Source organism: Leiobunum rupestre, chromosome 1 (assembly GCF_980474605.1).
Source record: "Leiobunum rupestre chromosome 1, qqLeiRupe1.1.hap1, whole genome shotgun sequence".
Lineage (NCBI taxonomy): Eukaryota > Metazoa > Arthropoda > Arachnida > Opiliones > Sclerosomatidae > Leiobunum > Leiobunum rupestre.
In genome coordinates, this window is record NC_143384.1 from 73,031,708 (window position 1) to 73,054,767 (window position 23,060).

The 23,060-nt window shown below is 36.0% G+C and overlaps 2 non-coding genes across 2 annotated transcripts; both read right to left on the bottom strand.

Annotated features, from left to right (window-relative positions):
- Positions 1–10,566: 10,566 nt before the first annotated feature.
- LOC149966328 (small nucleolar RNA U3) lies at positions 10,567–10,790 on the bottom strand. Its single transcript, XR_016473900.1, has one exon. It is a non-coding gene; the product is annotated as a small nucleolar RNA U3 (small nucleolar RNA).
- Positions 10,791–15,198: 4,408 nt separating this feature from the next.
- LOC149966329 (small nucleolar RNA U3) lies at positions 15,199–15,422 on the bottom strand. Its single transcript, XR_016473814.1, has one exon. It is a non-coding gene; the product is annotated as a small nucleolar RNA U3 (small nucleolar RNA).
- Between the last annotated feature and the right edge of the window lie 7,638 nt (positions 15,423–23,060).

The window sequence follows — 23,060 nt, forward strand, 5'->3', positions numbered from 1 at the left end:
GGACTATACACCTTTTTCTAAATCTTAAAGGGAGTATAGCCCTATACAAATCTTCCATAAAACTGGTAGAGGTTAACGGTAATAGTGAGTATAGGGAGCTGGTGGCTCGCGTGGCATGAAGGGCTTGCCACCACCCTCCTACGCATTGTAACCCGGCCACCTGAATTAATTACTTTAAAAGTCGCTTGATGACTTAGGCCTATGGTATAAGCCTAGCTAAAAAAAAAGCATATTTTGAAAAAATCGCGTGGAGTTGAAAACTCATCTCTAAAATTTTATACACTTCTGGTAATAATAATAATAATAATAAAAGCTTTTTATTTAGATATCCTTTTCAGCGTTGTTCTGTTAAATAGATACCTACGATGACCATACGCCAAAATGAAACGTCGTTCTTCTTATATAAAAATAAATACATTCTTTAAAATATTAAAATCTCTCCATAACCCCCAAAAGAGACAATCTACAATTTTAATTGTGGACCAGATATGGTTTTGGGGGAGCCATTGTCAAAATACGGATCCAGGGGGCGGTAGCAGAGTGAGTGGGATATCAGCGAGCGCTTTTAAGAAAAGCCCGAACGAAACGGAAATGTTAATTTCCCGAGCGCGAGCCCGCGTCTCGAACTTCCGGTTTGTCAACCGAAATGTCTCTCATTTCCGGAATGTAATCCGTTAGACCCTTTAGCCTTAAAATGTTCGCCTTTTAAATTATAACCATTAAAAATATACCTTCTGATCTAGGTAAAGTTGCGAACAAATCGCTCACCAAGTACTCGCTTCAGACGCCGGTAATGAAATCCAATCAGCCCGCAATCTCGTTGGTTGCCTAAAACGTACGTCTTCGGGGATAAAATCTTTCTGTTTTTAGAATTCGATTCTCTTTATGGCAAAAATCCGGATAAATTGAATTAAATCCAGACCATTTACTTTTATTGGATTAAACCGGATTTTCTTAGTTTTATCTGAATTCTTTTAAAAGTCAAATTGCTTAGCCGTTTGAGTACGTCAGATACTATTTGTCTGCTTGTAGGACTGCTTAAAAAAATATTCCTAAATATTAGGGCCATGAAATCACTTATATTTTAATTTCATCATTATTTCTTATATTTGTTATGTTTTTACTTGTAATTTTTAAATTTTGTAATTTTCAGTGATTTTTCACCGCATGGAGTGCTGGTTTTTAATTTTCAGTTATAATTAGGCCGCATTTTTTAGGTGGATATTTTTAAGTGGTTTAATCTGGACTTTATAGGTCGTTGCCAATTCTGCTTTATGGGCGACTAAATGAATAACTCTAAGTAGCTTTTTATTTATTTACTGGAGATATTATTCTTCCAAATCTAAAACTTTTTATTTTTTCATTATGTTTGCTGGAAATCGCGAAAATGCAAAATTTCGGATTGTATCAGTGGTTTTTCTTAAGAATCGCCCTAAAAATCCTTTTTAATTAGATTAGATTTTATTTAGTCTGGCCAAGAATGCAATCATTTTAATAGAGAATATGTATCAGCAACTCTATAGCCTCGGTTTCACCACCTACAGAGATAGCTGGCTTCCCTTTCTGGAAGAAATGTGTGAAACATTACTCTAGGAAAGGTTAGAAGGGCGTGGTTTTTCTTCGGGGAATAAATAAATACAGACTTGCTACAACCGAATAAGTGTTGGTCATTTTCATTAAAGAGTCGCTCAGCTCATTCACCGCTCGCACTCGCTAGCATAATATCCGCTCACGCTTTTTGAGCAGTAAAATAAGCGCTCCTCTCTTTCCGCTCTTTTTTTGAGGGGTAAAATAAGCGCTCCTCTCTTTCCGCTCTTTTTTGAGTGGTAAAATAAGCGCTATTCGTTTGGCGCTCTTTTGGGAGCGGTAAAATAAGCGCTCCTCTCTTTCCGCTCTTTTTTGAGTGGTAAAATAAGCGCTATTCGTTTGGCGCTCTTTTGGGAGCGGTAAAATAAGCGCTCCTCTCTTTCCGCTCTTTTTTGAGTGGTAAAATAAGCGCTATTCGTTTGGCGCTCTTTTGGGAGCGGTAAAATAAGCGCTCTTCTCTTTCCGCTCTTTTTTGAGTGGTAAAATAAGCGCTATTCGTTTGGCGCTCTTTTGGGAGCGGTAAAATAAGCGCTCCTCTCTTTCCGCTCTTTTTTGAGTGGTAAAATAAGCGCTATTCGTTTGGCGCTCTTTTGGGAGCGGTAAAATAAGCGCTCTTCTCTTTCCGCTCTTTTTTGAGTGGTAAAATAAGCGCTATTCGTTTGGCGCTCTTTTGGGAGCGGTAAAATAAGCGCTCTTCTCTTTCCGCTCTTTTTTGAGTGGTAAAATAAGCGCTATTCGTTTGGCGCTCTTTTGGGAGCGGTAAAATAAGCGCTCCTCTCTTTCCGCTCTTTTTTGAGTGGTAAAATAAGCGCTATTCGTTTGGCGCTCTTTTGGGAGCGGTAAAATAAGCGCTCTTCTCTTTCCGCTCTTTTTTGAGTGGTAAAATAAGCGCTATTCGTTTGGCGCTCTTTTGGGAGCGGTAAAATAAGCGCTCCTCTCTTTCCGCTCTTTTTTGAGTGGTAAAATAAGCGCTATTCGTTTGGCGCTCTTTTGGGAGCGGTAAAATAAGCGCTCCTCTCTTTCCGCTCTTTTTTGAGTGGTAAAATAAGCGCTATTCGTTTGGCGCTCTTTTGGGAGCGGTAAAATAAGCGCTCTTCTCTTTCCGCTCTTTTTTGAGTGGTAAAATAAGCGCTATTCGTTTGGCGCTCTTTTGGGAGCGGTAAAATAAGCGCTCTTCTCTTTCCGCTCTTTTTTGAGTGGTAAAATAAGCGCTATTCGTTTGGCGCTCTTTTGGGAGCGGTAAAATAAGCGCTCCTCTCTTTCCGCTCTTTTTTGAGTGGTAAAATAAGCGCTATTCGTTTGGCGCTCTTTTGGGAGCGGTAAAATAAGCGCTCCTCTCTTTCCGCTCTTTTTTGAGTGGTAAAATAAGCGCTATTCGTTTGGCGCTCTTTTGGGAGCGGTAAAATAAGCGCTCCTCTCTTTCCGCTCTTTTTTGAGTGGTAAAATAAGCGCTATTCGTTTGGCGCTCTTTTGGGAGCGGTAAAATAAGCGCTCTTCTCTTTCCGCTCTTTTTTGAGTGGTAAAATAAGCGCTATTCGTTTGGCGCTCTTTTGGGAGCGGTAAAATAAGCGCTCTTCTCTTTCCGCTCTTTTTTGAGTGGTAAAATAAGCGCTATTCGTTTGGCGCTCTTTTGGGAGCGGTAAAATAAGCGCTCCTCTCTTTCCGCTCTTTTTTGAGTGGTAAAATAAGCGCTATTCGTTTGGCGCTCTTTTGGGAGCGGTAAAATAAGCGCTCCTCTCTTTCCGCTCTTTTTTGAGTGGTAAAATAAGCGCTATTCGTTTGGCGCTCTTTTGGGAGCGGTAAAATAAGCGCTCCTCTCTTTCCGCTCTTTTTTGAGTGGTAAAATAAGCGCTATTCGTTTGGCGCTCTTTTGGGAGCGGTAAAATAAGCGCTCCTCTCTTTCCGCTCTTTTTTGAGTGGTAAAATAAGCGCTATTCGTTTGGCGCTCTTTTGGGAGCGGTAAAATAAGCGCTCCTCTCTTTCCGCTCTTTTTTGAGTGGTAAAATAAGCGCTATTCGTTTGGCGCTCTTTTGGGAGCGGTAAAATAAGCGCTCCTCTCTTTCCGCTCTTTTTTGAGTGGTAAAATAAGCGCTATTCGTTTGGCGCTCTTTTGGGAGCGGTAAAATAAGCGCTCTTCTCTTTCCGCTCTTTTTTGAGTGGTAAAATAAGCGCTATTCGTTTGGCGCTCTTTTGGGAGCGGTAAAATAAGCGCTCCTCTCTTTCCGCTCTTTTTTGAGTGGTAAAATAAGCGCTATTCGTTTGGCGCTCTTTTGGGAGCGGTAAAATAAGCGCTCCTCTCTTTCCGCTCTTTTTTGAGTGGTAAAATAAGCGCTATTCGTTTGGCGCTCTTTTGGGAGCGGTAAAATAAGCGCTCCTCTCTTTCCGCTCTTTTTTGAGTGGTAAAATAAGCGCTATTCGTTTGGCGCTCTTTTGGGAGCGGTAAAATAAGCGCTCTTCTCTTTCCGCTCTTTTTTGAGTGGTAAAATAAGCGCTATTCGTTTGGCGCTCTTTTGGGAGCGGTAAAATAAGCGCTCTTCTCTTTCCGCTCTTTTTTGAGTGGTAAAATAAGCGCTATTCGTTTGGCGCTCTTTTGGGAGCGGTAAAATAAGCGCTCTTCTCTTTCCGCTCTTTTTTGAGTGGTAAAATAAGCGCTATTCGTTTGGCGCTCTTTTGGGAGCGGTAAAATAAGCGCTCTTCTCTTTCCGCTCTTTTTTGAGTGGTAAAATAAGCGCTATTCGTTTGGCGCTCTTTTGGGAGCGGTAAAATAAGCGCTCTTCTCTTTCCGCTCTTTTTTGAGTGGTAAAATAAGCGCTATTCGTTTGGCGCTCTTTTGGGAGCGGTAAAATAAGCGCTCTTCTCTTTCCGCTCTTTTTTGAGTGGTAAAATAAGCGCTATTCGTTTGGCGCTCTTTTGGGAGCGGTAAAATAAGCGCTCCTCTCTTTCCGCTCTTTTTTGAGTGGTAAAATAAGCGCTATTCGTTTGGCGCTCTTTTGGGAGCGGTAAAATAAGCGCTCTTCTCTTTCCGCTCTTTTTTGAGTGGTAAAATAAGCGCTATTCGTTTGGCGCTCTTTTGGGAGCGGTAAAATAAGCGCTCTTCTCTTTCCGCTCTTTTTTGAGTGGTAAAATAAGCGCTATTCGTTTGGCGCTCTTTTGGGAGCGGTAAAATAAGCGCTCTTCTCTTTCCGCTCTTTTTTGAGTGGTAAAATAAGCGCTATTCGTTTGGCGCTCTTTTGGGAGCGGTAAAATAAGCGCTCTTCTCTTTCCGCTCTTTTTTGAGTGGTAAAATAAGCGCTATTCGTTTGGCGCTCTTTTGGGAGCGGTAAAATAAGCGCTCCTCTCTTTCCGCTCTTTTTTGAGTGGTAAAATAAGCGCTATTCGTTTGGCGCTCTTTTGGGAGCGGTAAAATAAGCGCTCCTCTCTTTCCGCTCTTTTTTGAGTGGTAAAATAAGCGCTATTCGTTTGGCGCTCTTTTGGGAGCGGTAAAATAAGCGCTCCTCTCTTTCCGCTCTTTTTTGAGTGGTAAAATAAGCGCTATTCGTTTGGCGCTCTTTTGGGAGCGGTAAAATAAGCGCTCCTCTCTTTCCGCTCTTTTTTGAGTGGTAAAATAAGCGCTATTCGTTTGGCGCTCTTTTGGGAGCGGTAAAATAAGCGCTCCTCTCTTTCCGCTCTTTTTTGAGTGGTAAAATAAGCGCTATTCGTTTGGCGCTCTTTTGGGAGCGGTAAAATAAGCGCTCCTCTCTTTCCGCTCTTTTTTGAGTGGTAAAATAAGCGCTATTCGTTTGGCGCTCTTTTGGGAGCGGTAAAATAAGCGCTCCTCTCTTTCCGCTCTTTTTTGAGTGGTAAAATAAGCGCTATTCGTTTGGCGCTCTTTTGGGAGCGGTAAAATAAGCGCTCCTCTCTTTCCGCTCTTTTTTGAGTGGTAAAATAAGCGCTATTCGTTTGGCGCTCTTTTGGGAGCGGTAAAATAAGCGCTCTTCTCTTTCCGCTCTTTTTTGAGTGGTAAAATAAGCGCTATTCGTTTGGCGCTCTTTTGGGAGCGGTAAAATAAGCGCTCCTCTCTTTCCGCTCTTTTTTGAGTGGTAAAATAAGCGCTATTCGTTTGGCGCTCTTTTGGGAGCGGTAAAATAAGCGCTCCTCTCTTTCCGCTCTTTTTTGAGTGGTAAAATAAGCGCTATTCGTTTGGCGCTCTTTTGGGAGCGGTAAAATAAGCGCTCCTCTCTTTCCGCTCTTTTTTGAGTGGTAAAATAAGCGCTATTCGTTTGGCGCTCTTTTGGGAGCGGTAAAATAAGCGCTCTTCTCTTTCCGCTCTTTTTTGAGTGGTAAAATAAGCGCTATTCGTTTGGCGCTCTTTTGGGAGCGGTAAAATAAGCGCTCTTCTCTTTCCGCTCTTTTTTGAGTGGTAAAATAAGCGCTATTCGTTTGGCGCTCTTTTGGGAGCGGTAAAATAAGCGCTCTTCTCTTTCCGCTCTTTTTTGAGTGGTAAAATAAGCGCTATTCGTTTGGCGCTCTTTTGGGAGCGGTAAAATAAGCGCTCTTCTCTTTCCGCTCTTTTTTGAGTGGTAAAATAAGCGCTATTCGTTTGGCGCTCTTTTGGGAGCGGTAAAATAAGCGCTCTTCTCTTTCCGCTCTTTTTTGAGTGGTAAAATAAGCGCTATTCGTTTGGCGCTCTTTTGGGAGCGGTAAAATAAGCGCTCTTCTCTTTCCGCTCTTTTTTGAGTGGTAAAATAAGCGCTATTCGTTTGGCGCTCTTTTGGGAGCGGTAAAATAAGCGCTCTTCTCTTTCCGCTCTTTTTTGAGTGGTAAAATAAGCGCTATTCGTTTGGCGCTCTTTTGGGAGCGGTAAAATAAGCGCTCTTCTCTTTCCGCTCTTTTTTGAGTGGTAAAATAAGCGCTATTCGTTTGGCGCTCTTATGGGAGCGGTAAAATAAGCGCTCTTCTCTTTCCGCTCTTTTGGGAGCGGTAAAATAAGCGCTCTTCGTTTCGCACTCTTTTAAATAAACATTTTGCCGCTCAATTTCGCTCATAATAACCAAAGCGCTCACAATGAGAGGAGCGGTGCCCATCACCGAACCAAATCGGCCTCAATAATAACATAAGTAACATAATACCCATATTGTTTAAATGCTAATTATCTAACCGAACCTATTTCCAACACTGACCCTCCCGCCTGGCTCCGACTTGGATTCGCGACTGAAGAAAATAGTATATTATCGTCCTTGGCATTAGTATATTTCTATTTGGCCATATTTTTTAGACACTAGGGGGCACTGTGCTGAACGAAACTTTTGATTGCGCAATAACTGTGAAAATCAGTTCGGTGATAATCTAGGCTATTCGTCATACTTATAGGTATTATGTTACTTATGGTAATAAAAATAAATAAGGTTGAATTTTAATCGCGTCTTTGACCGTGCATCTAGGTAGGAAAATTTTAAGAACTGACTAATATATATATATATATATATATATATATATATATATAAAATTAATTTTTATTTTAAAAATTGATCACTTTGTAGGTTTTTTACGAAACGATATATATATAAGAAAATTAGTTTCATTCAATTTAGTTTGACTAAGACCCACTGGTCGAAAGCTCAAGACAGTTTCTACTTTGATAAATAATAATCCATGTGTGTCCTCCGTTTAAATTTTATTCCTAGAATTTGTCCATGGACCCTCTAAGAGGGACATTCATTTGGTCTTATACAGGCAGATGAAAATTTTCAAGGTGGGGTAGTTTTCAACCCCAATTGTGGGTAGTTTTGAAACCCAAGGTGGGGTAGTTTTCAAAATCAAGGTGGGGTAGTTTCAACCCAAGCTGGGTTTAATAAAGTTTCAACCCAAAATCGAGTTCCATTTTTAAACAACCCCAATTTTGGGCTGGGTGTATCAGCTATCCTTCCTTTAAGATTTAAAAAGGAATATAATAATAATAATAATAATAATAATAATAATAATAATAATAATAATAATAATAATAATAATATTCAGTGAGGCTAATACCCTTGGCACCACCTTAGGCCTAAGTCATCGTGCGACTTACAATGCCTTTAAACAGGTGGCCGGGTTACATTTCGTAGGAGGGTGGTAGCAAGCCCTTCATGCCACGCGAGCCAACAGCTCCCTACACTGACTATTACCGTTAACCTCGACAAGTTTTTATGGAAAGGGGAAACTGAAGAACTCGAGTGAAAAATCCTCAACGTGGAAGGAGTAGTTCCGAGTTTTCACCCAGTGCCACAAACAGGGACCGAACTCGGCTCATAAAGGGCTTTACGGTTCTTAGTAGCTCTCATAAAGGAAATAAAGTAGAAGCATAATCTTGATAGGGGCAGGATAGAAGGCGTGCCTCTCCGCAGAGCACTCCGCCTTTGATGAGAAAATAAGTGTTTCACAAATACCCAATAAATGACCCCATCATACGATTAAGGCAAAATTGATACGCTCGACAGACCTTTCGAGAAACTTCCGAACGTCAGCCGAACAACGAGCAAAGAGGACGTAGACGTTTTGTCTCCGACTTCTTACAGAGTTTCTTCTCGGCAACGCAACATGACCAGTAACAAAAAAACCCTAACCACCAACCAAAGAAAGATGGATTCGATTACACCAGCAGTTCAGCGCGATAAAATATGGTCCGACAGCGCGTGAAATGACATACTATTCTTGGATGATTGTCCGGTAAATGCGTTCTCAATTCATACATTTCTTATAAGGATATTTATGAAACGATACGGAAAGCCAGAAAATTTCAGGTATTAATCAATTTAATGCTAGCAAGATTGTATATATTTATACTTAAGCGAAAATGACTATCCGAGGGTATCATGGTCGAAATTTATCTCGACACGAATGGGGAGGGGGGAAGGAAAACCGTCACTAAGGTGGACTTCAATCGCATCCGAAGATGTCAGTTTAAGGAAACGATTCCAGGGTTGTTAAAAAAAAATTCAAAATGCAAAATGCAAAAAGTTTTTTCTATAACTCAAAATGCCAAATGTAAAATGCCAAATATTTTCTCCATAACTCAAAATGCAAAATGTAAAATGCAATATATATTCTCCATAACTCAAAATGCAAAATGTAAAATGCAAAATATATTCTCCATAACTCAAAATGCAAAATGTAAAATGCAAAATAGTTTCTTAGAAACTCAAAATGCAAAATAGTTTCCTAGATAATCAAAATGCAAAATGTAAAATGCAAAATAGTTTCCTAGAAACTAATAATGCAAAATGTATATTGCAAAATAGTTTCTTAGAAACTCAAAATGCAAAATAGTTTCCTAGATACTCAAAATGCAAAATGTAAAATGCAAAATAGTTTCCTAGAAACTCAAAATGCAAAGTAGTTTCCTAGATACTCAAAATGCAAAGTAGTTTCCTAGATACTCAAAATGCAAAGTAGTTTCCTAGATACTCAAAATGCAAAGTAGTTTCCTAGATACTCAAAATGCAAAAGCTAAAATGCAAAATAGTTTCTTAGAAACTCAAAATGCAAAGTAGTTTCCTAGATACTCAAAATGCAAAGTAGTTTCCTAGATACTCAAAATGCAAAGTAGTTTCCTAGATACTCAAAATGCAAAAGGTAAAATGCAAAATAGTTTCTTAGAAACTCAAAATGCAAATTAGTTTCCTAGATACTCAAAATGCAAAATGTAAAATGCCAAATACTTTTTATAACTAGTAAAAACCAAATAGAAATATGGTAAAAGTGTCTGCGATATTTCCACAGCAGACGACTCTTCATTTTAAACAACCAATAGAAGGTATCACCAGAGGATTATGGGTCAAGAGACCTTGACTCCAAGTTGAAACGCCAGCTGCAGATACTACACTTCGGTTTTAGACAAAAGATTGAAACGCTTAACGTTTTAAAAGACGTATGAAGTGACAACGCAACCTAGAAAACGTGCAGGGAGAACGGAAGCAGAAACAGTCTGTGCGCAATAGAGCTACGTGATTACGAGTTTTCTAGAGTTGATTTAACCGGTCTCGATGTCCCTTTTTTCCTAAAACATAAAAACAACCGTAAAGGGAGTATTACCTCTAGAGGAATTTAGGGGTGAAATCCCTTCCCCCCTACTCTTCCGAGTGAGGGGGGGGGAATATAGGATAATTTTTGGGATGATACATAGGAGTTTTCTCGTAACTACATTTTATTACAAATGGTAGGATATTAAATTGGAGGCGATTTCATTCTGTTGCGCAACGCGTGGTCTTTTTCTTAACTCGCCACTTATTTTGGGGGAACTTGATGATGACCACCTTTTTTCAGTAATTAATTAATCGGAGATTATGGACTTTGACGTAAGTGAGGGAATTTGCGTCTGTAAAAAAAAAGCTGCTTTGGTAAAAATCGATGCTCCTGTAAAATAAAAGCAAAAATGTGCACAAACAGCCTGGCAGTCGAATCCCAACTGTGTCCCCAAAACTCCGACACGAGTAGGGGTGAAAGTCGAGTTTTTATTAGGAAATCATTCTACTCTTGGACTGCAGCGCCTCGGGTGGATTTTTTTTTAAACTTGGTAGACCCTACTAAACACCAGAAGTAATACTCCCTTTAATCATCCGTAAATGATTATTAGGTTTACATTACAGTAATAAAATTTCGTTAATAATAATGGAACAGAAAATATTCAGCGGGGAGGCAACATTTCAATAAGATGCCCAAGGTTATTTTGTAAAAAGAACCAAAGAATATAGACCCCAGGAATCGAAAGAAAAACCGTTAATGTCTCACCTCTCAAGTTGACGGGAGAGCTTCCGGCTAGGCGAATCAATAGAACCGGAAATAAGCCCGTCAACCTAGGTTTGCCTTTGGAGGCTAGGGACAAGTAAATTATACTAGATAGAGCTGCAGTTTCCATTCCTGGGGTCTAAATTCTTTGAAAGAACTATTCGACCTGCAGTCAAAACTTTGCTTCAAATTCATTGAGGATAAGATTATGTGATTAATATTATTTATCAAGAAAGAGCCACTCAGCTTCGATCCTCTCCCTCCGACAATCGATTTGAGATCGAAAGTGGAACGATCATCAATGAGACCGTTATTCCCCGATAAATCGGGGAATGATCGATCTCCGCTTCCCGCTCAGGAGAGGATCGTAAAGCTCATCCTCGTGGTTGATGGGACCTCGAATTTGGATGAACAAATTCGAGAAGATCAACTATAGGAATGATCCCTTGAAGTATGATCTTGATTAAATTTCTTTCGAGATAACATAAATGGGAAAAGAGATAACCTTAGACTAACTAAATGACCTCGGGAAAAATCAATTTAAACTATTTTAAAACGAAGATAATTAAAATTGTAGCGTTAATTAATACTGTCTATAATAATAACGGTAATCCTTTGAAATTATATAATAAATAAATGAATAATTTGAACCGCCAAAATTGAAAAACCTAGATTGAAACCTTGATCCAAATAAAGAAATATGATAAAGAAAACCATGCCAGTACTATCTATCTATTTTAAGCCCAGTTCACACTATACAAATAATTGGGCCACTTAACCGTATCCAACTGATTGTAAGCAAGAAAATTGTATAGTATGAACAAAACAAGTTGGCAAGCCAAAATATACCTCTCCTCGGAATAGTTTCTAATTTTCAGTGAAGTGTACAATGTATCGGTGGTTCTGTGGTAAAATGCTCACCTGACGTGCAGGAGGGCTCGGGTTCGAATTCCGCCCGGTACTAACGCAAATTGAAAAATATTTATACTACACCCAATGACAACAAAAACGGGCCGTTTTGGAAAAACCTTTTCCCTAATTCTAAGAAACTGCGTACGCAGCGATTACCCTTTGCCCCGAAAATGCGAACGCGTTCGCAGGCCTGACAGACAGACCCACAGACAGACAGACACGATGGTTGTATAACCCCTCCTAGGGTACAAAGTCCCCTCGGAGAGGTAAAAAGTGGGAACAATTTTTACAATTTGTCTGTTCCCACTATACAATTTTCTTGCTTACAATTAGTTGGATACAGTTATGTGGCCCAAATAGTTGTATAATGTGAACTGGGCTTCATTCGCCTTAATTTTCAACGGCATGGTATTTTATCAGAAGTAAATGAATCGAAGTTAGCAGACCGCTAAAGAAAATCCCATGCTTTTTTAAATGGAGATTTTATTGTTTTAAGTGATCAAAAACATTTTCGGTTGCTATAGCAAAACGAATGGGTAGTGCAACGTCTCTTTTTGGGAAATTTCATATCTCATATAGGTCTACATTACGCCCGACTTTGAACAAAATCGGCAATAAACACCTCGGGAACTCTCCTTTGTAAGTGCATTTTCCATATGAGATGTCCCCTTAATCGACGTTTTCAAATTTCGCGCCTTCATAGCTCCACTATCGCCATCTATCGACTAGTAGGTGATGACGTGTATACCGAATGTGGATACCCACAATTCCCTAGTGCAATATTTGGCGGGAACTAAAGGGGGTGGAACTCCGATGGATTTTCATCATGTTAAGGAAAATGCCTTTTCAAATTTGGGCCCTCTCCTATAACTTCGGTTCATTTTCTTCTGATTTTATTAAATCAGTCGTCGAAAAAATAGACGGTAAAATAAATGGGGGTGGAATTTGAAACCGTCGTTGCCACTTAAAAACTGGACACTAGCCAGGGAGGGAACACCGGATTGGTTGGTATTGGAGCATGCGCAGAGGCCAATTTTTAACTGTCGCCGAGTAACAAATATCTAAATCGTGATTCTTCTTAGAGCACGTGGCGCCATCTAAGTAAACTGACCGTTATATTTCGGGAATAAAAGCTAGACAAAATGGTTGTTTAACTGTAAATTTACCTATAACTTGAATTCTTTAAATTAAAATACAAATTATTAACTGAGATCAATCGTAATGACGTGAAAAACGGTTGAAATGATTTCAGTGACAATTAAAGTCGCGAAGCGGAGAGGCTGGCAGCCATGCTGTCACGAAACGTTTCCCCTTTTTTCGTACCCCCAAATTCAAAAACCCTTCAGAGGCTGGGAAGCCGTTGCAATTTATTTTACCGTCTATTGGTTACCACAAAATAAAAGTTTCATTATTGACAGAAAACCAGTATAACGTGGTTCATAATGTTTATTATTTCATATTTAATTTCTGGGGGCATCCCAATATATCTGATTAAATTATTCGACTTCAAAAAAGGCATAAAATCAGGCGTTTATTAATAAGAACGAAGGCGCTCAAGTACGCTTTCCAAAACATCGAAACTTGTATTTGGCCAAGAATTTAGAACGTTGAAAATGGAGCCCGATATATCCTGGTTCCGATTGAAAAAAGTACAGATATAAAAGATAAAGATTCCAACGATGTCTAAAAAATGGAACACGAATTTATGAGAATAGGACTTTCTATATTTAAAGTAACTTCGGCTCTTGTTTAAATGTTTCTTTTAGGTCACTGTATTTTTACCTCTCCGAGGGGACTTTGTACCATAGGAGGGGTAATACAACCACCGTGTCTGTCTGTGGGTCTGTCTGTCAGGCCTGCGAAAGCATTCGCATTTTCGGGGCAAAGGGTAATCACTGCGTACGCAGTTTCTTAGAATTAGGGAAAAGGTTTTTCCAAAAGGACCCGTTTTTTGTGGTCATTGGGTGTAGTATAAACCTTTTTCAATTTGCGTTAGTACCGGTCGGGATTCGAACCCGAGCCCTCCTGCACGTCAGTTGAGCATTCTACCACAGAACCACGGATCCATTGTACACTTCACTGAAAATTAGAAACTCTTCCGAGGAGAGGTATATTTTGGCTTGCCTACTTGTTTATTTTACAAGTCTAGGAGCGCGTGATGGAGTCTTGAGAAATTACGGAATTTCTAGTGCATGTACAGATCGCTAGGATTATACTTATCTGAGCTCTGTCTTGTGACGTAAGGTGAACATTTTACATTGTTATTTTTTGTTCAATTTAATCTTTGGAAAAATATTTTATGGGACTTGAAAAAGATTTTATGAGAATTGAATAACATTTCTAGATTGTTAAAGAACATTTCTACATATCGATTTGGTTAGTCCAACCCTATGCATTAAAATATCTGATTAGAAGAATTTACTATCACAGATAAATTTGGGGTATACAAAATACCATGTACATGAAAAGTGTATACATTGGTCAAACCAAAAGAAACTTTAAATATAGACTAAACGAACACAAAAACGATGTAAAAAATAATAAATTTTACTCATCAGGCCTAGCAGAACACGCAGAAAACAATCCCAACCACCAAATTTTATTTGAAAAAAGCAAAATAATCTGTGAATTAGACAACTATGTAAAATTAAACTTAAGAGAATCATTGGAGATTTTAGACCATAAAAAAACTGAAGTGACCTTTAATCGTGACGAAGGACCGAGTTCTTTTTTAGCCAACTTTTGGATGACGTAACTAATTGAGAGAGGAAAGCGGTTTACCAGTCCTCACGATTCAGTACATACCTGATGATGTTACCGAACTGTTACGAAACTAGTAGTGTTGTTTTTATTTTATGTGTATTCTTAAATAAATATCGTTTTTACTATGCCAAAGTGGTTTTAAATTCTTCTAATCAGACATTTCTACATAATTGAATAATATTTCTATAGAATTGAAAAAGATTTCTAGATTATTAAAGAAAACTTCTAGATAATTCTATGATATTTTTAAATGAAAGAATTGAATAAGAATTCTAGATTAGTAAAGAACATTTCTAGAGAATTGAATAATATTTCTATAGAATTGAAAAAGATTTCTAGATCAGTAAAGAACATTTCTAGAGAATTGAATAATATTTCTATAGAATTGAAAAAGATTTCTAGATTAGTAAAGAACATTTCTAGAGAATTGAATAATATTTCTATAGAATTGAAAAAGATTTCTAGATTATTAAAGAACATTTCTAGATAATTTAATAATATTTCTAGAGAATTGAATGTTATTTCTAGATAATTGAATGCTATTTCTAGATAATTGAATGTTATTTCTAGATAATTGAATGTTATTTCTAGATAATTGAATAATTTTTCTAGATAACTGAATACTATTTCTAGAGAACTGAAAAATATTTCTACTGAATTGAATAATATTTCTTGAGAATTGAATAATACTGGTGGTATTTGATCAAAAGGAAACGGAAGTGAAGAAACAGGAAAGGGGGGCACGGAAATATAACGTAGAATTCAACCTAAGCTATTTCTATTCATATTCGGATAATTAAGTAATTAACATTATTTAAATTTTTGGGAAGTTAATACAATGTTAGTTTAAATTAACTGATGCCCTCTTTTCGTAAAGGGGAAAGACACCATAAGTCCATAATATTGTTCCATACGTTTGTCACTCTGGGGAATATATTACTGAGAACTAGTAACGGAGTGACGTCATCCCAAGAAGAAAATCTCCCCCTAGCGAGGCGCTACGTGTGACGCGTTAGCTAGCGAACGCAAAATGGTGATGAAGCCCGTAATGCAATCTGTATTGTGTAAATCATTTGCATGTGAAGAAAAGGAAGTGTCACACTTCTGTAACAGTATTAGATACTTGCGCTATTACGTATTATCTGCTAAGCTAAAGATAACATTCTGAACTATTAGTTTTAAATTGATTAAAAAGCCACTCAGCTTCGATCCTCTCCCTCCGACAATCGATACTTGATCGAAAGTGGAACGATCATCAATGAGAAAGATACTCCCCGATAAATCGGGGAATAATCGATCTCCGCTTCCCGCTCAGGAGAGGATCGTGAAGCTCATCCTCGTGGTTGATGGGGCCTCGAATTTGGATGAACAAATTCGAGAAGATCAACTATAGGAATGATCCCTTGAAGTATGATCTTAATTATATGTTTTTTGAGATAAGATAAATCGGAAAAGAGGTAACCTCAGACTAACTAAATGACCTCGGCAAAATTCAATTAAAACTACTTTTAAATCAAAATAATTATAATTTTAATGTATATTTGTACTTTGTGTAGTAGGAATAGCAATCCTTTGAAATTAAATGATTAATAACGAAATAATTATACAGGTTACGAACCTTTTCCTAAGAAATAGGTTTTGATCGCGTTGATTTTCAACGACATAGTATTAACAAAACCGTCATTTCTCAAACTTATTTTATGAAATCAGTTTCCCCGAGTCAACCACACACCTAATTTCTTTCAAAAAAAATTTTTTTGACAGAAACAAGTATTAATACGATAAAGACATTTTTATAATATTTATTATTTAAGTTTTATTTCTGGGGTAACAGAAAATAAATGTATTCAACTCATAAAGGCATATAATCACGCATATATTAACAAGTTGGTAAGCCAAAATATGCCTCTCTTGGGAAGAGTTTGTCCATGGGGAAATAACAAATCGAGGGCCCAGTCGGTCTTTGGGCTATGTCAGTTTATTTTGAAAGGAGATGCTAGCGTCACTGTTATTATTCATTTCCAAATTGAATTACGTGGCTCAGTTGTAAAATTTCCACCTGCTGAGAGTATGACCCAGGTTCCATTTCTGGCCACGACGGTATTTTAAAGCAACTGTCGGTTCTATAATTGCCACCTGTATTAAGAAAAGGCCCCTGTTATTAGAGATGGCCATGAATCTATCCGATTCTTCGAAAAAATGACTTTCGTGGAGAGCGTGGAGCCATCTATTAATGGGAACTAAAGCTAAAATTCAAAATATCGAAACAATAACGTCGTCAGAGAGCCATTATAGGGTATTATATTCAGACCACTACTTACGTCGTTAGTGAACTTTAACCTAAATTATATATCCCATATAAAATATATTGTAAACAATTACTATGATTGAAGTTATTGACAAATTTACAAACGAGCCAATCAACGCGAAGCATACTTTTATGTCCCGCCTTTTGAGTCAAAATGTAGCTTCAGCATCTTGTTTTGATTTCGACGCTAGCGACATCTGTTGAAAAAAGAGCTACTTCACCTAGAGCCGACACTTGCTTTAAAATAACATAATTAATTTTAATTTAATTTATTAATATTTAATCAATTATAAGATAAATTTATAATTTATTTTTATTATTACGCAGGTATTCCTTGGTTTAAATGAAACTTCTAATTATAGAACAAATTGACGTTAATAAGTTTAAAACACCTAAGTTAAAGGAACACGGTTTTTCTCCAAGGCTTAGCGGTGAAATATTTGACTCGGGTTCGATTCCAGGCCACCACCGAATTTTAATTTAATTTATAAATAATAAAAATCTTACTTTAATAAACTTATTAACGTAAATTTCTTATAGAATAAATTGACGTTAATAAGTTCATAAAAACGTAATATAGTAACGTTACATTTGTCGGTGGTTCGGTGTAGTGCTCGGAATTGTTTATTCATTATCCACAAATTTTCCAATTTATTTAAAAAAACGTTGGTAAAAAGAATATCATTTTCACTTATTTAATTATGTTTTTTACGCAACCAAGCATTTATTTGAATAAAAGTGGCATTTATTGAAATAATTGTTTGTTTTATTTAGATAATAGGCTTATTCACTTTCGATTATTTAAACATTTTACAATTTTTATTCAACTAACTATTGGCTATTTAAATAAATATTATTTAAATATCACCGAGCTTATTTTATTCATGGATAAAAATTAATCGAATGCCGAGCACTAGTTCGGTGGTAAAGCACTCGCTTGACAAACTGCAGGGCCTCAATTCAAATCACCGCATTAGCTTCTAATAATTAATAATTAATAATTAATTTAATTTAATTATTCACTCGAAGATCTATTTGGTCCGAGTTTCGCGTCTTTTTGTTTGCTCGAAGACCTATCGGTACGAGCTATTAGTAAGTTTTTAAATTTCTTCAAATTTATTTAGATTTTAGCTTTATTATCCCTTTTCATTATGGACTTATCTACTTATTCGCCAATTTTATCATCCTTTGCATTAGCTTCTATTCGTTTGACAAGTGGAAACTTTTGAAATGTTCTACGAAATAATTTAAATCGAACTCCAAATCCCGGTAGAGCTTTAGAAGTATAAGATTATAGAGTTGAAAAATGATTCTAGAGAATTGAATAATAATTTTAGGGAACTGATTTATAGATAATTGAATGAAATGTCTAGGAAATATAATGAGAATTCTAATGAATTTAATAATATTTCTAGAAACGGAATTGGATTTTTAGAGGATTGAATAAGATTTCTAGAGAATGTTATAAGATTTTTAGGGAATTATATAAGATTTCTAGAGAATTGAATAAAGTGTTTAGGGAATTGAATAAAGTGTTTAGGGAATTGAATAAAGTGTTTAGGGAATTGAATAAAGTGTTTAGGGAATTGAATAAAGTGTTTAGGGAATTGAATAAAGTGTTTAGGGAATTGAATAAAGTGTTTAGGGAATTGAATAAAGTGTTTAGGGAAGTGAATAAAGTGTTTAGGGAATTGAATAAAGTGTTTAGGGAATTGAATAAAGTGTTTAGGGAATTGAATAAAGTGTTTAGGGAATTGAATAAAGTGTTTAGGGAACTGAATTAGATTTTTAGATAATCGAATCAGATGTCTAGAGAATTTTAGGGAATTGAATAATATTTCTAGAAAATTTAATAATATTTCTAGACACTTGGATTCGATTTCTAGAGAATTGAGATTTCTATACACTTGAATGGGATTTCTATACACTTGAATGGGTTTTCTATACGCTTGAATGGGATTCCCATACACTTGAATGAGATTTCTATACGCTTGAATGGGATTTCTATACACTTGAATGGGATTTCTATACGCTTGAATGGGATTTCTATACACTTGAATGGGATTTCTATACACTTGAATGGGATTTCTATACGCTTGAATGGGATTTCTATACGCTTGAATGGGATTTCTATACGCTTGAATGGGATTTCTATACACTTGAATGGGATTTCTATACGCTTGAATGGGATTTCTATACACTTGAATGGGATTTATAGATAACTGAATGAGTTTCGTAGAGAACTGATTGAGATTTTTAGGGACTTGAACACTTTCTAGATAATTGAACCACATTTCATTATAATTTAAAACGGTTTCGAGAATTTGTAGAAAATTTAAAAAGATTTCAAGACACTTTATTCAGATTTGTAGAAAATTGAATCAGATTTGTAGAAAATTAAAAAAGACATCGAGGAAATTAAAGCAAACAATTTCCAGTTAAACTGAATCATCAATTTGCTACAGCCCATAACAAGCGCTTACCTCTGCCCAAACAAACTACTGCTATAAATCTACAGCCAAATTGAACAAGTCGTCGCACAATTCTATCAACACAAAAAGGAGTCGTCTAGATATTTACTTGAAATAGAGTTAGCCTAACTTATGAAATAAAGTTTAATTTTAAATAAAAAAAATAAAAAATAATAAATAAATAAATAAAAAATGAATAAATAAAAAATGAATAAATAAAAAATGAATTAATAAATAAAAAATTAATAAGTAAATATATAAAGATATATATATATAAATAATTAAATAAATAAATAAATAATGATTTAATGAAATAAATAATAACAAAATGAATGAATAAATAAATAATGAATTAATGAAATAAATAATAAAAAATGAATGAATAAATAAATAAATAATGAATTAATGAAATAAATAATAAAAATGAATGAATAAATAAATAAATAATGAATTAATGAAATAAATAATAAAAAATGAATGAATAAATAAATAAATAATGAATTAATGAAATAAATAATAAAAAATGAATAAATAAATAAATAAATAAAAAATGAATAAATAAATAAATAAATATATAAACAATTAAATAAAAAAATGAATAAATAAATTTATTAAATAAATGTGGTCCAGCAATTATAAACCGGTTAATCCCACCCTCGGAAAACGTGTAGTGGAAACTTGTAGGAGTGTAAATGTAGATTTATTCTGTACAATCAATCTTGCACTCCTACAAGTACCCTTTAAAACCGGTGGCCGAGTTACAATGCGAATTGTATCCGACGTTTTAAGTCACTCTTGATGCCCTCTTTTTTGTAAAATCAGTTGACTTTTGAGTTTGGTAAGTGATTCTACATGTGTGGCCCATATTTTAAGTTAGCGATGGTTGCTGGATTCGGTAATTGGATTACTAACTGGAATCCATCATACATCTACTAAATAAATGGCACTGGAAGAAACGTGAGGTCTCTCGAGGGAAGTTCCAAGTTCCAAATTCCTCTGTATGAGAACGCTTCGATTTATTTTTTATTTTATTTATTTTTAATGTGTAAATTTTATATATAGATATCTATATATATTCTTAGTTATGTGTAATAATATTTTGTATATTTCTGACTACTGAGTGTGCTCCCCCAAGCGGCGCCGCCCTGATATAGAAGGAGGCGCCAGTGTTGTTGCGTGCGTTACATTTGTACTATTTTAATACGTTTTCAATTTTTAAGTACGAAAATACGTTTTGCATTTATTTAATCGTAGTTAGTACGTTTGGAAAATTGATGATACGAATTCCTCTTGTATGACCCTCTATTGAAAGCGACATTCACGCGGATTTCAAGGGCATTGTAATTGTTGACAGCAGTTACAATGCCGGATAGATGGCGCACTAAGCGGAAAATCGAAAAGTACTTTTTTCCCCAAAAAATGCTTTGAAAATATGTTCTGTGATTGGAGGAAGTACGTTCCCGAAATCGCTCGGAACAACGCAAATCAAATTAACTATTCATTCGATCATTTAAGGGGGAAGAATACAGTAAAAGCCTCTTTTTCGTTCAAGCTGGACGTTTCTGTTTCAACAATTACATAATTGAAATATATTTTTCTTATTAGGTTGAACCTTCCTCTAGTGCTTAAAATAATTTTGATAATTCTAATATTAATAGTTAAAGAGATATAAGGTCCAAACTAAAGGGTAGTTTCGGCGATGCCCAACTTGTTTAGCTCTGGGGGTCCGAATTAAAACGTAATAACTTAACTAATTTTAAATTTTAAATTGTCAAAATTATTTTAATCACTTAACAAGAGGTTGTTCTACACTTAAATATTAATTTTATAAGTGAAAATACAAAATTAAAAGAGTTCAGCTTGAAATAGCGCGAAAGTAGACAATTGCTACTGTAGTCTTCCCCCTTAAGGGACATTGATAAAAAGTTGTAACCCTTCGTAAAACTGATCTCCCTAGATTTAGCCCCCGTTCATGATAATATATCTTTTCCAGCCAGTCACTCCTACTTCTAACCTCAATAAGTTTTTGATAAATAACATCTCTTAAAGGTGGGACAAACTAGGAAGCACTCATAAGCCGGTTGAAACGCGTAATTGGTTCAACCCTTAAATCATTTGGCGTGCAAATTACCCCTGGTGGAATTAGCGTTGCCAAACGATGCAATCGCGGAACTGGTAAGACCGAGGCTTATAGACGTTTTAGCGCGAGTCGTTTGAAGTAAGGAGGAATGGATTCTCTGGAACAAGTCAGTAAACAGTCGAGCTCACCACGCCGAGTTATTTGGCCGTCTAAAGCGAGTGTACCTCCGTACTTGGACTCCTAATGTAATTACTCCAAACAAGACAAGACGCAATTGGACGAAACCTATTTATGGGTTTAGAAGACAGTGGCGATGCCAGGTGGTAGGTAAAGCCCAACAATTATAAATCTTTTAATGTCGTTAAAATTTTACTGAAATTGTAATTATGAATCCTCAACAATTTTAAATCTTTCTAGTTTAACTTTTAATGTCGTTAAAATTTTACTAAAATTTTAGTTTTCAATGCTCAACAATTTTAAATCTTTGTAGCCTAACATTTAACGTCGTAAAAAATTGAGAGACATTTTAATATGAATACTCAACAATGTTATATCTGTGTAGCTTAATTTTTAATTTCCTTAAAAATTTACTGAAATTTTATTTATGAATCATCAACAATTTTAAATCTTTGTAGCTTCCTAATTTTAATATCCCCCATGTTTTGCTAGATTTGCTAAATATAAAAAGGGACCCAGAATCTTTCTAAGGGGACCAAGATTTAAAAATTGGAGGCCCTTTAATACTTGGCCTACCTTACCTGACGCCGACCCTGATCAAAGAATGGATTACGTTTGTGGAAAAATCTAAAAGAAGAGCCGAGAAATTCCTATAAAGATAATTGAAATAAAAATCACTAATAACTATGTATCCAAATAGGGTCGTTGAAGAGTTCTTGTTGGATAAAATACCGAATTACTTAAATTATTTTTCCTTTTTGAAACCACCGGTTGTTCGGCGACTTCAAAGAGGTTCATCCGGCTATTGCCCTCGGGCGGAAACCAGATTAATCTGGCCGTGCTAATAGTTAATATATCGACTCGTATTGAAATAATTAAAAAAAAATTAATTAATTAATAAAATTTAAATGACTGAAACTAGAGTTTTGAAGGTTTACTGTTTATAAAGTAAAACGGATGAAAAAAAATAAATTAAGTGCTTAAACACTCCACAAAAGGACTTCATTTGGAGAGCAGAAGTTTTAAATATATTCTGTGGCAATACCTTGAATGGTCTAAATAGAGCTTGGCGTTTGGATAAGAAATAATAACTTAATTTATTTTTATCCACAAACGAAAATTATCCGGAAAAAACGATTATTTTACATGTTAAATTGCTATATAGAGGTGGATAATATCCATGGATAAACAGTTAATCCTAAATTTTATGGTTAATCAAAACTTTAGCGGTTAATTTATCCTTTTCGCCAAGCTCTAGGTCTTAATTATTGGAAAAACATTTAACCACTTAGGTCTAAAAAATATTTATTTTTAACAGTGTGTACCGACCATAAAACTTACAGTTAACCAACTGCACGCAAAATGGTACTGTACCGCCTTGGCGACCACGTGAGCTTTGGAAACTTAAAAATCTTGAAACCGAACATAGCAAAAAGGAAGTTGTAAAATATTTAAGTAAAATCAACCACGGTTAAATAAAATTTAAATCCATTTTAGCACTAAATCTCTGTGCTTATCTTGGAGATAGTAAATATGGAATTTTCGACGCCGCGTTATTATTAATTGAAATTACTTAAAATTAATTAAATATTAGGATCATTTATCCGTACAAATACGGCGTACACGATTTGTCATCTTCGAAAGAGTGAATTTGGGAATCGTTGTGGCGTGAACCCGCGCGACTGCAGCGGCACCTAGGAGTGTCAAGGGGAAGTGGGCAATGCGGGGAGGACGGGTTTGGGGTTCAAATTAAAATGGAAAATCCGTTTCACTTGAGCCGCCAAAAGTTCATTTTTCACGATTTTAAGGCGGACGTCTAATTTGAGTTTAAAACTAAAATGTGTATATTATAAATATACAGATGTGTACAGGGGGGAAAGTAACTGATTTGACATTAATCTAAAGAGAAGCAATTTACCTATTAAAGTTTCCAAGTTGTTAAAATATGTTGTTTAGCGAGAGCCTGCCAGGGTAGCGGTCTTACTCGATTTTACATTTAATTTATGAATAAAGTTGGGAC